The sequence below is a fragment of the Triturus cristatus genome, chromosome 9 (genome assembly GCF_964204655.1).
Source record: "Triturus cristatus chromosome 9, aTriCri1.1, whole genome shotgun sequence".
Classification (NCBI taxonomy): domain Eukaryota; kingdom Metazoa; phylum Chordata; class Amphibia; order Caudata; family Salamandridae; genus Triturus; species Triturus cristatus.
The window spans coordinates 39,943,814-39,962,022 of NC_140592.1; positions in this window are offsets into that span (position 1 = coordinate 39,943,814).

Consider the following 18,209-nt stretch of genomic DNA (forward strand, 5'->3'; position numbering starts at 1 on the left):
CTCTAACTCCTGGACCTCCGTGAACTAACAATGACTTTGTGTCTGACCTGTTTGCCTTTCAGATATTCCTAAACCAGTTTGTGTGGTCAGTTGCCAATCCCTGTACATGTAGGCACACATACACTAGGGAGGAGGCCCAGACATATCAACCTGGAGCCATTGTATTATTTTGTCTGGAACCTCTCTTCCGTTGACCAGGTAAACAAACTCTAGTGAGACTAGACAGGCCCTAAACGCTTCACCATAAGATAACATTTGCAAATGGGCAAACTATTAAATAGAAATGTATCCTGGGGTTAAAGAGATTATATATACATTTGAAGTTTTTTTTCAGCACCAGCAGGTTCAAGCACCTTCAGTGTTTTGTGTGTCATGTTTGTTGCCATATTTGAGTTGCCTGTAAATAATTCTCGTTTTTCAGAGGTTACTCAACTTCCAGTTTTTGGATTCCACACACTGTCATGCTTATCTGAGTTTCTAACCCCTATCTCGTGGAGTCAGTCTTAAATTCTTCATTTCACAAAACCTGCAGTGTTAACTGAACAAAGGGGGTTACCTGGGTATCTCACAGCACTGCTGACCTTGGGACACCATAGGCAAACACTATTATCCTTGCTACTGGCTTGTAACCTCTGACAGTCACTTTCAGTGTAGCAAAGGAAACCTTCTTAACTGTTCAGAGCCGGCTGCCCTCCGCTCTGGCAACTAGGAGACCAGGAAAGGAGTACACACAAGCAGACATTTCCACTCTATATAATAAGAGTCTGCTCAAGGAGAGAGCTGCTTCTTGGGTAGCATGTATACTAGGTTGAAAAGCACCTTGTCAGTCACTCAATCCCAATAAACCTCACATATTTCTTGCTGTCATGTGTTAAGGACACCATCTTACCCAACATTTAATAAATAGATTCTGTCTACCTATATTCTGAGATCTACATAAAACCTGATCCTCTTACTGAATGTATGCAATGACGCTAGTCAAAGGAAATTATCACTCCCCCAACCATGTTCAACTTCCCTAATTCAGTCGCATCTTTTGAAAGAACATGGGATTATTCCTCTCCTTCGGACTCTCAGGGACACGATCCTTGCTAAATTTGGTCTAAAGGAGGAAGCACTCAATACTCCCAGTTGTATCACCAAAAACCTACGGCTAAAACGTCCTTGCTTGAAGTCTCACTCACTGTTCAGTAAAGCTAAGGTTCAATTTTGTTGTTTAAGGGCCAAAGACCCAATAGAGTGGAGTGTGATATATTGAAATACAATTATAGATTTTGATCATGCAATCTTAGGCTGGTTCCTTCTTTGTCATGTATATCTTTCCATGATCTCATCTTGAACACACATTTGAGAGTGTGGTGTTTTGAACAAATACTCATCAAATGGAGACACCGGCGATGGACTAGATTGACTATTTATTGCACCTTGGCTCAATTACACTCTAATCCGGCACATCATGCCCTTCAAATGTCTGGGGGTTGTGGGGAGCTTTTTGGGGTCCTTTCCTCCTTCTGGGGTTCTTTTGTGGTATATGTTAGGGCGACAGGCACACTGCAAGTTGGGGGGGCTGTTCGGGCTCAAGCAGGGGTGCAGGGAGGGGGGGAGTTGTGGTTTTGGGTCTGTGGGGGAGGGGGGTTGTTGGGGATGGTTGTTGTTTTTTCGTTTCGCAGGGCAATGTGAAGTTGTTTGCTGATTTCTCCGGGTTGTGCTCTCCGGGATGTGGGTATCATGTGCGGGAGTGGGATGGGGGATAGGGGATTGCGAATCCTTTCGTGGAATGTGAATGGTCTGGGGGACAGGATCAAGCACGGGGTGGTGTTACAGTTCTTGAAGCGGCTCTCGCCCGACATCGTTTTCCTGCAGGAGACACATTTGGTTGGGAACTCCTTCCAGGCCCTAAATAGGAGGGGCTATCGCCTTGCCGCTCACTCTGGTTTCACTTCTGGCTCTAGGGGAGTGGGCATCTTGGTTAGGACCTCCCTCCCATTGGCAGTGGACGAGGTGCTTCACGATGATAGGGGGCGATATGTGGCGCTGGTGGGGAGATGGGAGGGCAGAACCATTTCACTGGTGGCTGTGTATGTGCCCCCGGGGTTGCAGACGACTACATTTGCTGACTTGGGGCGTTTGGTCCTGGGGCTCCCTGGGGGGGTTTTGGTGTTGGGTGGAGACTTTAATGCCGTGGTCTCTGGATTGGAGGACCGTCACCCCCCCAGGGATCTCCCTAGGGCTCAGGCCTGGTTGGGGAGTTTTTTGGACACTTTGGGACTGGTAGATTGCTGGAGAATGATGCACCCGGGACAAGCGCAGTATACCTTTCACTCGGGTGCCCATGGGAGTCTCTCGAGACTCGACTATATGCTCATGTCGGCGACCCAAGCGGGGATGATTGGGGAGGTGCGTCATGTAGCCAGAGGTATTTCTGACCATTCCCCTATATGGTTGCAATTGAGGGTTGACCCTGGCACAGAGGGAAGAGTGGCACCTATTGGCCCCTGGTATCTTCGTAACCCTAAGATCCGCGCGGAGTTGGTCAAGTCCACTGATCACTACTTCACTGATAATGTGGGGTCGGTGTCGTCGGCCGTCTCCTTATGGGAGGCTTATAAAGTGGTGGTCAGGGGGCAGGCCTTGTCCCTTATCTCCCATACTAAGAGGTGCGAGAGAGCTGAGGTGGTTCGCCTGGAGGCTGAAATGGAGGAGGACTTGGAGCGTGGAGTTACTGATGAGAAATTGCATGTTCTCAGCCTCAAACAGTCAGATTATAGAGCGCTAGTCACGGAAGCTGCTAAAGGGATGTATAGAGAGCAGCAAGGGCGTCTGTATGACGTGGGGGATAAGGCCGGAAAGTTGATTGCTTGGTTGGATAAGAAGGAGAGAGCAAGCAGGGTGGTGCCAGTTGTGGAGAGAATGGATGGAGTGCGTGTGACTGACCCTGTGGAGATTGTTGACTGCTTCGCGGATCACTTCCGTGGGGTATACTCTCCGGTTTCCGTGCGTTCGGAGGATTCTCATCTGTTGCTTAGAGACATCGCACTGTCAACCTTATCGGAGGCGGATGCAACATTGATGGAGGCGAAGTTGTCGTCAGATGAGATTGCTTTGGCCATTCGTTCGATCGCGTCTGGTAAGGCGGTGGGTCCTAATGGTCTTCCCATTGAACTATATAAGTTACGTCCTGATAAGATAGCGCCGTATCTTGGTGACATGTTTTCGGCGGCACGTGCGGCGGGCTTCCTTCCCCCTGACCAACGCCTCGCCACCATAGTGGTGATACACAAAGATGGGAAGCCGCGAGACCACTGCGCCTCCTATAGGCCCATTTCGCTGTTGAACGCAGAACCCAAAATTCTGGCTAAGGTGTTGGCTAACCGACTGGTTCGGGTCGCGGGCGACTTGATTCATCAGGATCAGTCCGGTTTTATACCCCATCGGAATACGTTATGTTACGGTTATTTATTGTGCGCACAGATACTCCAGCCAAGGAGCGTCCTGGCGCAGAGACAAGGAAGCACGTAACATAACCACAAGCTAAAAACAGATACTAAAAGAGGGCTAAAACAAGAAGGTTTTTATAGCCCTCCGAAAGGTCAAAAGGTCCTCCAACATGCGGATCTCAACAGGCAGGGAGTTCCATGCTGACGCAGCCATAACCCTGAACGAGCGGCCTCCCATGCGGCTAAGCCTGAATCTGGGAACCACCGCAAGGGCCAGACCCTGAGAGCGAAGGCTGCGGGCAGGAACATAGAACGACAGACAACTCGACAAGATCTCCGGACCTGTGCCTCGCAAGATTTTAAAAGCAAGACACAGTACCTTGAAGAGGATGCGCTTCCTGACCGGAAGCCAGTGTAGGGAGCGAAGGACACCTGTCACCGAGCAGAATCTGGGCAGGCCCACGATCGCCCTTGCCGCAGCATTCTGAATCCGCCCTAAATTTGAGGCGGTTGCACGGTGTGCTGGCTAGAGCCGAGTTTATACGGGAGCCGGCCATCTTGGCATCTTTAGATGCTACTATGGCGTTCGACACTTTGGAGTGGCCATATATTTGGGCCGTTTTGGCGAAATTTGGATTCGGCCCTGAGTTTATTGGTTGGGTAAAATTGCTATACGCTGACCCACTGGCTCAGGTGGTGGTGAATGGTAGGGTGTCGGCTCCCTTCGCACTGGGGAGGGGTACGCGACAGGGATGTCCGCTATCACCCCTTCTCTTTGCGCTTTCTTTGGAGCCTCTCGCCGCCTGGTTGCGTTGGGAGCCGTCGTTGCGAGGCATTAGATGGACGCCGGAGTTCGAAGACCGTGTCTCCCTTTACGCGGACGACATCCTTCTATATCTCACTTCCCCCCGACAGTCACTAATGGTATTGGTGGACGTGTTGACTTCCTTTGGCCGCAACTCCGGCCTGGTTATCAACTGGGCCAAATCGTGCGTCTACGTCCTTTCCGGGGACGCCCCCCTCCTGCCGCAAGACTGCCCTGTTCAGGTTGCTACCCTGGGGTTCAAATATTTGGGAATATTTATCTCACTGGATCCCGCGGTCCGCTATGAGCGAAACCTTCTCCCTCCCCTCCAGCGACTGAAGGCCGACGTCGCAAGATGGCGACGACTTCCGCTTTCACCGCTTGGACGGGCGGCATTGTTTAAAATGATGTCGCTGCCTCGCTTTTTGTACGCTTTGCAAAATACTCTGGATGTCGTACCGGCCCGCTATTTCCGGGAGGTTGAGGGTCTTCAGCGTCAACTGTTTTGGGACGGGCGGCCGCGGATTGCTCTCGCCAAGTTAACGCTTCCTTGGTACGATGGGGGGGGTTGCACTCCCTGATATCAAACGATACTATTGGGCGTCTCAGTTGGCGGCTGTGAACCATGGGATATATGGTCCTGCCTTAAACCCGGCGTTCGAGATGGATAAATTCCTGCTCCTGGGTGGGGATTATAATAGGGCGCTGTACTCGGTGACCCCGGACACGCGGCTGACGGGACCCACACGGGTGGCGGTGCGTGTGTGGCACGCGGCGAATGCTGCGATGGGGTGGAGGGATCGCTTGACTCGGGCGACGCCGCTGTATGCCTCTGGGCGGTTGGGCTGTTTGTGGAGATCAAAAGGCTTTGAGAATTGGGACATGATTGGTATATGTAACGTGGGTGATCTTTGGGTGAAGGGAGCTTTCAAAACGTTTGAAATGCTTAAAAAGGAATATAAATTGAACGATAGAGAGTACTTCCGATATGCTCAAGTCCACCATGCGCTGTGTTCGGTTTTTCCGGACGCTGCTGCCATCCCCGAGTATTCCCCACTGGAGGATAGAGTGTCGGATGGCTATGTGCCCGACAGCACTATTTCTCTGATTTACAAGAAACTCATCAACGATCGCGCGGACTTGCTGCTCCGTCTGAGGGAGGCATGGACAGGCGATGGCTTAGAGCTGGATGATGAGGACTGGGTGTCGGCGGTGGCCTCCCCGAAGGAGGTGGCGATCCCGGCCCGCCTCCGGTTTTTACAGCTGAAGATCCTCCATAGAGTGTATGTCACAGGGCCCGGTTTGCTGCGTATGGGTTATTCGATGGATGGATTGTGTAAGCGTGGATGTGGCCTGCCGGGCACGTTCCTTCATATATTGTGGGAATGTCCGGAGATTGTGCGATTCTGGAACGGTATCCATACCGTACTGGAGGGGGTCACGCACGTGGCCCTGTTGCCAGAGGCTAGGAGGTGTTTGTTGAATGTCTGGGAACCGAATGATTGCAATGCGGCACAGACGCAGTGGGTGACCTTGGGGTATATGGTGGCTAAGCGCAAAATTGCACAGCTATGGGGCTCCCCGAGGCCACCCACGGTTGATGTATGGAAGGAGAATATGGACTGGTGTATGTTTAGGGAAAAGACGGCGTATGTGGCGAGAGGTAAGCCAGGGAAATGGAGTAGGGTATGGGGTCCGTGGAATTTATATCGAGGCCGTATCTGCGCCCCGCCTTTGCCATTAGAGGTCGATATTGCTTTGACCCCCTAGCCGCGCATTCTGCGGGAGTGTGTGATGTGTGTTCCATGCTTTGTTTTCCCATTGCCCCCCTTCACCGCTTCTGGACCAGAATCGCTTTGGACACTGTATGTTGTTCCCCGTCCTGGGAAGAGCACGCTGCTATCTCGGACTCTCATTGCCTTGAGTGTTTTTTATGTTTAATAAAAAATGAAACCGTTGTCTTAAACCGCTCCTGGCCTATGGCCATGGTCTGTTATAGGTGCTTACGGACTGCCGGGTGCTTTGCCGCTGGTTCATTTGAATGTATGGCGTTACACTGCAGGCCCTCGGGCTCTATAGCGGCCGGCCCTGGTGGTTGTAGGCCCTTGTATGTCTTTTATTGTGTGCTAACGGTTTCTAATAAAATAAAAATCCCCCCAAAAAAATGGAGACACCGCTTTCCCATTTTTCCCAGTGCACTTTTCTTTCCATCTGCCCTATAAATGTTTACTATAAAGAGAAAATAGAATGTCCGATTTCGTCACTCCAATCTCAGCCACGCAGTCTGGCAGCTTTATTCTCCATAAGCTATGGAGCTCAAGTATTAAACTTTGGCCTGTACGGTCATGATCTTCACTGCTCTTCATGAATTCTCGATCTAAATGGGGCAACTCCTACTATGGACAAACTGTCCAGTGTTTTCCAAAAATACAGAATACTTAACCAGACCCGAAGGTATCAGAGAGCTTTATATGAGCACCAGTTGCGTTACAGACGAACACATTCGTTCTTTTTTTGTTAGGCATGGGGGGGGGGGGGTAGGGAGAATTAACTGATATGCCCAGAATCACAGGATGTTGAGCGTCCCTGACGAGACTTTTAACGAAAACCCTCATTGAATTACTGAAGCAATCAAAAGTGGGCCTTGGTTAGGTCCAATATTTGATGAATGCTCACCATCCTTTTCTACATGAACTGCTTTTAAGAAAGAGGGTGTGTTTATTGCTCACAAAAGGCCTTTACCGCCGAGGAGGGCTAGGGTCCAGCCAGGCATTGGTAAGTAATTGAGTCACTAACTACTTGAGTCACCTATTGTTAACATGTCCATTTATTCAGAAAGAAGGGAAGTACACTTACTCCCTCTTTTAACTGCATGTGATAACGCAAACCATTGTCTAAACATTTACACTGTTATTCTCTGGGAAAAAAACTCTAGTGGCGTTGGGGAGGTATAAAAAAATTAGCTAGCATTCGCACCAAGAATTTTCAATTCTATTAAGGACACGGAGGCGAGGATTATGCTTCTCTTTCATTTACTGCAAACCAACAGCAGCCAATGAGAATCATGATAACATTACATAACATTCCCAGAATGCTTATAGTAAAAAAACAACAACCATAGAGACTAGCTCTATATAACAGTCCTCAAACCAGAACACTTCCTCTTTCTTTGCCCAACAAGCAGAGTCTAAGTCCATTAGCATAAGTCCGATAACCAACAGCGAAGCATCCAAACAGCTGCAAGAGGCTGGAACCCCAGGAAACGTCGAACTGGTAAGTGAAGATCATGGAACGCACTCTTCAGAGGACCACCATCTGGTCTAATCGCTTTTCTGATCAGCACCTGAAACAGAAATATCATACTCGTAATAATGGTCATCGACTGATAAATCTGGGTGGGTAACACGACATCATGAATCATCACCAATATTCAGTTGTCCCTGGGCAGGATAATCCTCGCCTCCGTGTCCTTAATAGAATTGAAAATTCTTGGCGCGAATGCTAGCTAATTTTTTATTCTATCACAGGACCGGAGGCTTCAGATTATGCTAGTTTAACGCTTATGTAATACCACAGAGGCAACATCGCCTACAGGTTTATAGTAAAACTGCTTGAAAGTAGAGCTGGAAGACCAGTCGGCCGCTTTCATGATATCTTGTATACTGGTACCCAGCATGAATGACTTGGAGGCCATAGCACCTCTGACTGAATGTGCACCAAACAGATTAACATCAATGCCTGCTTCTGACATAACAAATCTCAGCCATCTGGCAATAGTAGCTGAAGTCACCGGTTTAAACGGTTTCTGTAAGGCAATAAGCAACAACCAGAAGGGCTAAGTGATCGTGTACAATCCTCATATACCTTAAGACATTTGGCCACACAAAGTTTTTCATTCAAAGGAAATGCATTGTAATCTATAGACCTGGAAAAAGTTTTTGAGCGAGCAGTTATAACAAAGGACTCCTTCAGGAGAAAAAATCCTACCCTCCAAACCAAGCACTTTAACATCGGACACCCTGCGGCATGAAGATAAACATAACAACATGGCAAGCTTAGCTGACAACTGTTTACGAGATAATAATTAATTACTAGGCCATGCATCAAACAGAGTCAAAACCTTTGAAACATCCCACAAAGAAGTATACTTAGCCTTAGGTGGATTGGAGACGCGAATTCCTTTCAGAAGCTTACACACCACCGGGTGCATGCCTACCGGCCGGCCATCTAGTTGCGAAAGCCCTGCTGAAATGGCGGAACGAAAATTATTCACTGATCTGTAGGATAAACCTTCGGCGGCCTTTTGAGATAGAAAATTCAATATGTGAGAGAGATCCGCTTCCACGGGATCCAGGTGTCTCTCCAAGCACCAACCCTTCCAGGCCGATCCGTATGTCTTTCTGGTAGAAGGGGCCCAAGCTTTTTGAATAAAGGTGGAAGCTTGCTCCGAAATTCCTGCCAACGACCACGGTTGCCGGAAAGCCTCCAGGCCATCAGGGACAGTTGCCCCGCTAGAACTAGCGGATGGAGCTCTCCCTGAGGGTCCTGGAGTATCTGAGGGAAGCAGAGCACGCAGTCGCACGCCATCTCTAGGAGAACTGGGAACCACGGCTGCGATTTCCAAATCTGAGTAATCAGCACAATCTCCGCTCCCTGCCAAGAAACCTGATTCGCCACCCTGGGAATAAGAACAAAGGGGGGAAACGCATACTGAAGGTTCAGGGACCAATCCTGAGGGAATGCATCTGTTGTTCTCGCCAAGGGATCCGGCCTCCAGCTGAAGAACGCTTCCAACTGACAATTCAGTCTGGAGGCAAAAAGATCCGTGCGGAAGGGGCCCCACAGCGCTTGGATCTGATGGAACAGAGATGGATGGAGTTTCCAATCACTGTAATCCTCCAAATGGTGTGATTGCCAATCCGCCACCGCATTGTCTCGCCCCGGAAGGTATTCCGCAATTACCGATATCTGATGCGCTAGGCAATAATGCCAAAAGTCTTTGGCTATCTCCGCCAACATCGGGGACCTGGTACCCCCCCAGCTTGTTGATATAGCGTACAGCTGAAATATTGTCCATTCTCAACAGAATACAGCATGAAACCTTCCTGGGGGAGAGGGTGCGAATCGCAAATGAGCCCGCCAGGAGCGCGAGACAATGGATATGAAGCTCCAACTCCTGGCGAGACCATCTGCCCCCCGTTGTGACTTCGCCGCAGCGGGCTCCCCAGCCCGACCTGCTGGCATCCGATTCTATGATCGCCTCGGGGTGAGATCCGAAGATCGTTCGACCGTTCCATGCCTCCACATGGGTAAAACCACTATTAGATTTCTACTCGGGCTTCCTCCGTGAGTGGGACAAGGTCTGAATAGGAGAGGCCCTTCTGGAGGTGTCTGATCTTTAAGCGCGATAGTGTAGAGGGCCCGGGAAGATCGCTTGTATGGAGGATGCTAAAAGGCCCACCAGAGGAGCGATCTCCCTCAGAGACATTACCTGCCTGTCCAGAGTCTCTCAATTCCTTCTTCAGGTCCCTGATTTTCTGTTTGGGCAGAAGCAACTGTGCCGACTGCGTATTGACCACAAATCCCAGGAATTGCGTCGGAGCGAGGACCGACTTCTCCCTGTTCACTACAAAGCCCAGACTCTCTAATAGGGACATCGCCAGCTGCAGGTGAAGAGATGCTATGTGCAATGGGGGAGCCATAATCAGAATATCGTCGAGATAGATTATAAGACGTATGCCCTGCTCCCCGAGATGCGCTACCACCGGCTTCAGGAGTTTGGTAAAACACCACGGAGCCGAGGAAAGACCAAAAGGTGGGACCAAATATTCCAGGCGCCTGCCGCGCCACTAAAACTGTAGAAATCTGCGATGGGGAGGAAAAATGGGCACCGTAAGGTAAGCATCTTTGAGATCAAGGCGGACTAGCCAGTCCTCCAGTCTCAAGAGATCCGCCAGAAGATGGATACCCTCCATCTTGAAATGTCGGTAAAGGACAAAGGAATTGAACCCCTTCAGGTTGAGAACCAGTCGGAACCCCACACCCCTCTTCTGTACGAGGAACACTGTGCTGCAGAAGCCTACGGGACCGTCGTCCTCACAATAGGTCACCACGTGCTTCTGCAGCAGCTCGTCTAATTCTAGATCTATAAAATGCACGTCTTGTTGGGAAAAAAAACAGGGGTTGGGGAGTCGACTCCTGAAAAGGAGTTTGATAAAAGTCCATGCGAAAACCTTTGCACTGTTTGAAGAACCCAAGCGTCCTGAGTAAGGGCCTGCCAATTGCGAAGAAAGTGGCGAATCCGACCCCCCAAAGGATAAACAGACAAAGACACTGGGCTTACCTGCTGTAATTTGAGGACGGGAGTTTCCTCTGTTGCCACCGCGGTGGAAACCGCGACGATTGGATCGTCTCGTAGGATAGAAGGTGCCACCTCTGGTTGAATCCTGAAAGTCTCCGCGGCCTCAGCCATAACCACCTCTCGCGGGACCCTGATGGTACTGGCGGCCTGGCGAGCAGGCCCCTGCCTCGCCCTTCCAAAAATGTCAGTAGTGAACACCCTTTTGATATTTGATTGGGCCTTGTCCAAACTCGTGAATGTCCCTACGTACTGGAAGACTTCTTTCACAAAACGGTCCCCGAAGAGTAAGCCGTCCGCCAGGGGGCCTGGTTCAGCCCCAGCCAATTCAGTCAGGTTAATATCCATGCACATAAGGAGGGATTTCCTGCGCTTGGCTGAAATGGCGCAATTTGCATTGCCTAGGAAGCAGATAGCACGTTGGGTCCAACCTGCCAGTATGTCAGATCAATCAATGCTCCAGACTCTTTGGCTTTCAGAGCCATCTCCAAGATCTTAGATAACGGGCCAATAGTGTCTAATAACTTATCTAGGCATCCGCGCCAAGCACGGTTGATGCCCTTCTTAGGATCCTTCTGAAACTTTAAGAATGCTAACATGTTATGGTCTATGTCCGGGGTCTCTGCGACCTTGTCCAGAACATCTGGACGGGGGCATTCTGACCTTAGGCGGTTCCTGACATCCCTGTCGAAACTACGACGCAAATTCTGATTGATGTAGTCCGCCACCTCTGGCGGAGGCACCCAATCCGAAGACCTAGGATGCACTATATCCTGTGGATTGAAGTCAAAGGGTGGAGAAGGCTGATAGACTGGGGGCGATTGAGAGCGCACCCCGACTTTAGGTTTTTTCTTCTTGGGAGACATAGTGTGGCTGGTGGAGTCCGTGTCGATATCCGTATCCGTGACCACCCTGGACGCCGCAGGCAAAGGATTAGGGGCCCCTGAGTATGGGTGATCCCTGGCCGAAGGGGGAGGAAGAGTGGTGATCGTTTGGGCAAGCTGCCAATCGGAAGATTTAGATTTACCCCCTGAATAAGTAGACGCCTGTACGGTATCTTGCTGCAACAGGCCATGACGTTTGGCAAACGTTTCCAGCTGCGCTGTAATAGGCTTTAACGCCGCAGCCAAAGCTTTTTAACGGTCTTAATAACCGCCACCTCCACCGCCTTAGTGACTGAGTCCTGAACAGAGGCGTCCAAAGCCTGCACAAGGTTGTCCTCGAGGGGGGCATGCTCCTCCTCATAGTACCCATACTCTTCCTCCTCAAAGTAGGCCCAGTCTTCCATGTCCACCAGAGAGAAGGCGGCACGTCAAGACCTCAAAATATATATATATATATATATATATATATATATGAATCCCAAAGGGATCAGTCAAGGGGGAGCCACCCTGGTGCAAACACACTTGAACAAAGTATCTACATATGCTCCTCAGCAAAGCTGTAGTAAACACACCCAAAGGGCATAGAGAGCCTCAATGATCCTACCGGCCTGCACACAGCTGGGGGCCTGCCACTATTTTGCAGCCTGGGAAGGCGTAAGCTGAAGGGCACTCTCTCCGGACAACCTGTAACTCCAACGCGCGATGAAAATGCGAGGAGCAATACGAAAGTAGGAGTCGTGTAGCCCAAAAGGAGCCCAATCGGGCTACGCGACGCGAGGCTCAATTACATTGTGGGCTCGAACGAGGGAGAGCACCGCCCGCCGCAGTAACGCGGCGAAATGGACCGGGCACAGGGGAGACGGCGATCGGAAGGTGAGGAGCGCTTAATAAACGGAACCACCACCTTTCGATCGGCCGTTAAAGCGCGTGAGCGCAGTGCACTGCCAAGAAGCGAACGAGCAGGCGAAGCTGAAATCCACAATCAAAGGGACGTGCTGGATATGCAAAGCATCAGGCAAACTGGCATTAAATACATAGTCACCACATAATAAAGGCTGCAAACATTACTGAAACACAAATCAAGAGACAAAGCAAGATATGAAAAATCGAGCACTTATCTCTGTGTAGGAGCAGCAAAGAAAGAGGAAGTGTTCCGGTTTGAGGACTGTTATATAGAGCTAGTCTCTATGGTTGTTGTTTTCTTACTATAAGCATTCTGGGAATGTTATGTTATAATGTTATCATTATTCTCATTGGCTGCTGTTGGTTTGCAGTAAATGAAAGAGAAGCATAATCTGAAGCCTCCGATCCTGTAATAGAATTCAGAAGTGCAATGTGTAAATGTAATGCCTGCTTTCAATTACACATTTTTAAAATCTCTATTGCTATGTTTTTGCCACGTCCTGTTTATATTCTGTACTTTTAGAATTGTGTCAATTATCGAATAAAGTTGACTGAATAACGGCTTTCTTTTTTGATAATGTGAAGCTGTTCAGAAAAATGTAATGTTTATTCGTGTACACAACGGTTTGTTGTGGTGTGCTTTGTTTATAATGGCATACAACCTAATGAATTAATAAATACTGTCTTGGCAGTCCCAGTTAACTCCACCCTTTCAACTGTGGTTTCCTGTGCTTTTGATTCTACACTGATCCAAAGTCTCTCTTGCACTGCATTGATAACTGGCATGCATGCTAATCTGAACAGAAATGCAATAATCATGCAAACCCCAAACCTGAAACGAACACCTAAAGCCTTAAAACTTGCTACAAATGTCTGAATGTCTTCCCACTTCTGCTTCTTTGAGAAGAGTTTATATTAAATCGATGGTAGTACACACTTTCATCATGCAAGCATCATGTGACGGAATAGGCTCATCTCACCGTAGGATATGATCAACAGGTCTACTTTTTCTTTTAGGAATCTGTCAAAGATGCTTTGTCACTCAGCCCCCTGGGAGTTTACTAACACTTGTTTTCTTAAACGTGCTAAACTTATTCTTGGTAATAGAGGTGGAATGAAAGAAAAACTCCATCCAAATAATCCAGCCCCGACTGCATTCCCATGGCTTTGGAAGAAATGGTTGCAGCAGTGTTAACAGCTGAACTTTAAGAACATATGGTCAGGTACTTCTCAACGCAACAAGAGTGCACTAGATATAAATGTATGTATTTTCTACCATAAGGTGGACACATAAGGTGGATGAGTTCAAAGTTTCACATGTTTGGGAATTACATGATGCATTTAAAGTTATTAGAAAAGTATCCTGTGAGTAATTAGGGTTTAGTTTCATTTTGCTTCAGAGTAACCCAATTAGTTATTTCCTGTGTGAATATTCATCTAAGTGAAAATGAAAATATAGCATTATCAAAGCCCATAAACCCTGCTACTACTATAAACCAAGCCATGCCCAGGCTTACAATACATCTTGCTTCTAGCGACAAAATATTTCCAACTGCGAAAAATACGTCAATTTCTAATTATTGCAAAGGGACCCGGACAGTGTTGCTAGTAACATTTCTTCAAACAGGAGTTTATGAACTAGAAATATATAGTTACAAACATATTTCTAACGGGGATAACGCAAAACAAATAAGCTTGTTTTAAATGAATATGTTGGAGCAGAAATGAACTTAGTTTTTTTCAGTGTGAACAGCTGTTTTAAGCTTGATCTTAAAAAGGATGCAATAAGTACTTGCGGATGCGTTGCACCAGTTTACTTAACTGAAATGCAGCAATTCTTTGCAAGCATCTAGGGTCACCGAGCCCCACTCTAGGTTTGTTCCATGTGCCAGGCACACTGCTTACCTCAGGTGCGTGAAGAACTAGACCCTGACAGAAAATGCACATTATCTTCTATCAGGCACTGAGTCACAGGGTGCCTTTGATCAGTGTGTAATATACAAGCACCCACATGCTGGGTCTCCTTGTAAGAGAGCAGAGCAAATCTTCTGCCAACAGGACACAGTCTCCTAGTAACTAAGCCTACGTATGATGCCCTTAAGGTGCTATTACCTAATACTGTCTGCATAATCTTCTTTCCTAAAGAATGTATGTGGGCATAGAGTTTTGATACTCCTCGATTGGTTGAGTGCAAGGCAGTAATCATACCAATACACTAATATCATATCTGATTTTAGAGCTTCGTTCATATTCAGTGCAGAAACGCCAACTCGCTGCCTACACATATGATTCTCATGTTTGCTATTTGGCTGCATCCGGTCTCCTCATCCCCAAAGAAAGGAGTGGGTGTGTACATATTTGATCAATTATGTGATTCATTTCAAAGTGTATATGGTTATTATCAACTAAAAATAAACGGCGTGCTAAAATATGTAAGTAAGGTTGCCATTTCACTGGGATGAAATACCAGACACTTTGATCGGGATGGGCACCAGCCACCACATATTTTAGAATGGGGGAGGGTTGAAGTTTCGCCACAAATAAGATTCTGCACACAAAAAAAAAAAAAAAAAAAAAAAAAAAAGTGTAAATAGTGTTATCGTTTTATTTAATGTGCGATATTAGTTTAATTAATTAATTATTAGTTTCATTAAACCATATAAAAGAATGTAATAAACAAAAGTAACGCATTATGCATTCAAAATAATCCCAAAATGTACAAACGGCATGTTCTATTATCAGACGTTGAATTACCTCTATTATTGTTTACAATACATTCATCCTTAAGAAAATGGTCCCATGGTAGAATAAAAAATGCAGGCAGTCACATATAATATCCAAATTAGTTTTGATTTGGTTGTCCTTAACAGAATCTTCAAATTGTCACTGAGAAGCAGTTTAGCGTATGCAGCTGCAGCCTCGCAAGACACCATACCACCCCACCTATTTTACAGATATTGATAGCATTACTTAGAAATCAACGGACATATATGCTAGTCCTTCTTTAAAATGAAGACATACTGTGGAGCAATGAAACGGGTGAAGCAGTACAAGACCGAAGGCCAGGTAGACAGGTTATGTTTACAATATGTCTTGCATGGTATCTGACCTACAAATTATTCTGTCAGCTCGGAGGGATCTTAAAAACAATGTTTGCACTTGAACTAAACAGGATGCCACTCTGGGCTTATATCAAGTTCTGTTCTGATATTCTACGCAGGAGTGGAAGGTATAAAAGGCTGCATAAACATACCTCCTTCAAATTATGTATAGATAAATTACTGCGTGCTAAGTAACATTTTATAGACCTTCTGTATCAGCACACATATATACCCCACATATCCTCACCAAACCTTGCAGAGGCTTAGTTATTTACTTATGCCTACTACCACTCCTGGGGCATAGGCAATCAACCAGGACTCTCCAGTCATCTCTGCTCTGGGCTTTTCTTTAAATCTGACTCCAGGTGTAACCCATCTCCTCTTGAGGCCTCAGTGCCATGTGTTTCTTAGCCTTCTTATTTTCCTTTCCCCTCGAGGGTTCCAGTTCAGGGCTTGCCTGATTATGTTTGACACCAGCTTGCAGAGGGCGTTACCGATCTAGCCCTAGCGTCTCTTTGTTACACTTGTATTCTTTTTGTTATTATAATTCGGACACAGATGTTGGAGACTGGATGCTGTGAAGGCTTTTCTTGTTTCCTTCCCAACTGCAAGAGGAACGGGTGACTCCTCCCAGTAGCCACAATGCTAAGTAAAAAGGTGGTAAGCATCTCCTTGAGAGGACCCCGGTTAAAAGAAAGCCACAAAGGGCAGAAAAAACGTCCTTCGAAATAATTGTTTTTCTTGTATGAAGATAATAAAGAAGACGAAAAGAAAGTCCCCAAACCACTCTGAATTCAAGGTAAACAAAGTGCCAAACATACGGTCTTAGCGAAGAAAGAATTGAACAATACGACTACGGAAAAAAGAGTAAAAGTAGACAGACAAAAATGCATCTAAAAATGAAAAGAAAAATAGTGGAACAAATATGTTGTGCCACATCCTTCTCCGACATAAGCCATCTTATATGAACCAGACAGAAAATTACATCACAGAAAAAAGGATGGCATCATGAATATGAATGAATTTAGGCTAGTCACGCGCACGACTTCAGGAGAATGGTGGTTTAGAGAATTGGCTAGCTTAAGAAAAAGAATCAATTTTTGACATCCTTCAACTACACTGTGCTTTCACACTTCGCCAGTCATTTTCTAAACACACCCTTCGGCTGACTGCAAATATTGGCTGAGTAGAATGAAAGAACACTTCACCACCCCGAGCCTAAAGACCCCAAACAAGCTTTCTTGTTCTCGTAGGACTTATGTACTTCGGGGCCTATTAGGATGGTGGTCTGAAAATCTCCCTGACCGCCATGGTAGCGGGAAAAGACCGCCCGCAAGGACTGCAGCATTACCGCCGGTCCAATTAGGATGCTTCGCAGTCGAAATCCGACCGCGGCCGTCGGATTCTGGCGATTAACATTGCGGCGGTTGCTGCTGCCGGCAGCACCGCCGCAATGTGAAAAGGAGCATGTCATTGCACTGCGTGGCAGGCACTGCACCGTGCCTGCCACCTGGTACAGGGACATGTTGGGGGGTACCATGGGTACCCCCCCCCCCCCCCACACCCCTCCCCCCCCCCCCCCACACCCCTCCCCCCCCCCCCCCCAACACATTGGGGGCCACATGAGCCCCCAGGGACATTCTCCGCATGCCTTTCTATGGCGGTTCCACCGCCGCGGAAAGGCTGGCTACCGGCGGCATCATAATCATGCCGGCGGAGACTGGCCTGGCGCCGGCATCATTGTAGCGGTCCAGTTCCGCCCGCTAGGAATGCGTGCGGACTGGTACCGGCGGAGAAGTGGCGGGCATAGATTCTCACCGCCATGCTAATGGGACCGACAATTTTCAGGGTTGTGATCACGGGCGGATGTCCGCCGCCGGTCCGGCAGTTGCCACCGGCGGCAGCCATCTGCCAGTCATCCTAATAGACCCCTTAGACTTCATGCAGGGTTTTAATCTGCAACAGTAAAACTGTCAGATGTGCACAAAATTCACCACATAAGCAATCTTCAATGGCAAAAATTGGTTTATCAGGTTGCAGAATTTCAGCTATGTTACTTGTTCAAACTTTGCAATGCTCATATCTTTGAAGTGGGATTTGGCAAAACCTAAGTTGCCCAGTGCCCACAGGGGTGAACAACAATCCTCTTGAACAGAGAATAATACATTTCTTCTAAAATGTGGTCAGGGGTTGACTCTATTGGCCACTTAGCGCAAACTGACAAAAATACGATGACCACGATTTCTGAAGGCTAAGATGAAATCTGTGAGAGGTTCCTCACAACGTTTTCATATGTTGACTAAACCTTGGCCAAAATACCTAGATGAGAGCTCCGTTTATTGCTGTAAGGTGGCCTAATGTGAAACGGACATCTTCTCTGCATAGCTTTGATGGAGTAACATGTGATCAACTAGTTAGTCTCCCTGCCAAGGAGAAAAAAACCCTACATCAGAAGAAGAAAAAAAAAGTCCTTGTTGTCACTCTCCACCACAAGACATCAGAGATGGGTATAATCTAGAACTCAGCATGAGACTTTAAGAGAAGGGCAACTTTACTATTTCAAATCTACAAATCACAGATGATATTTACCCCCAAGGTCAAAAAATAGTTAGTGAAGTGCAAAAGAGAACAGAATCATACAAAAAACGATCAATGACTACCATGTCGTCTAATATTTTTTTTTTGTAGCATCCAGGTGACTATGAAACATTTGAGCTCAGC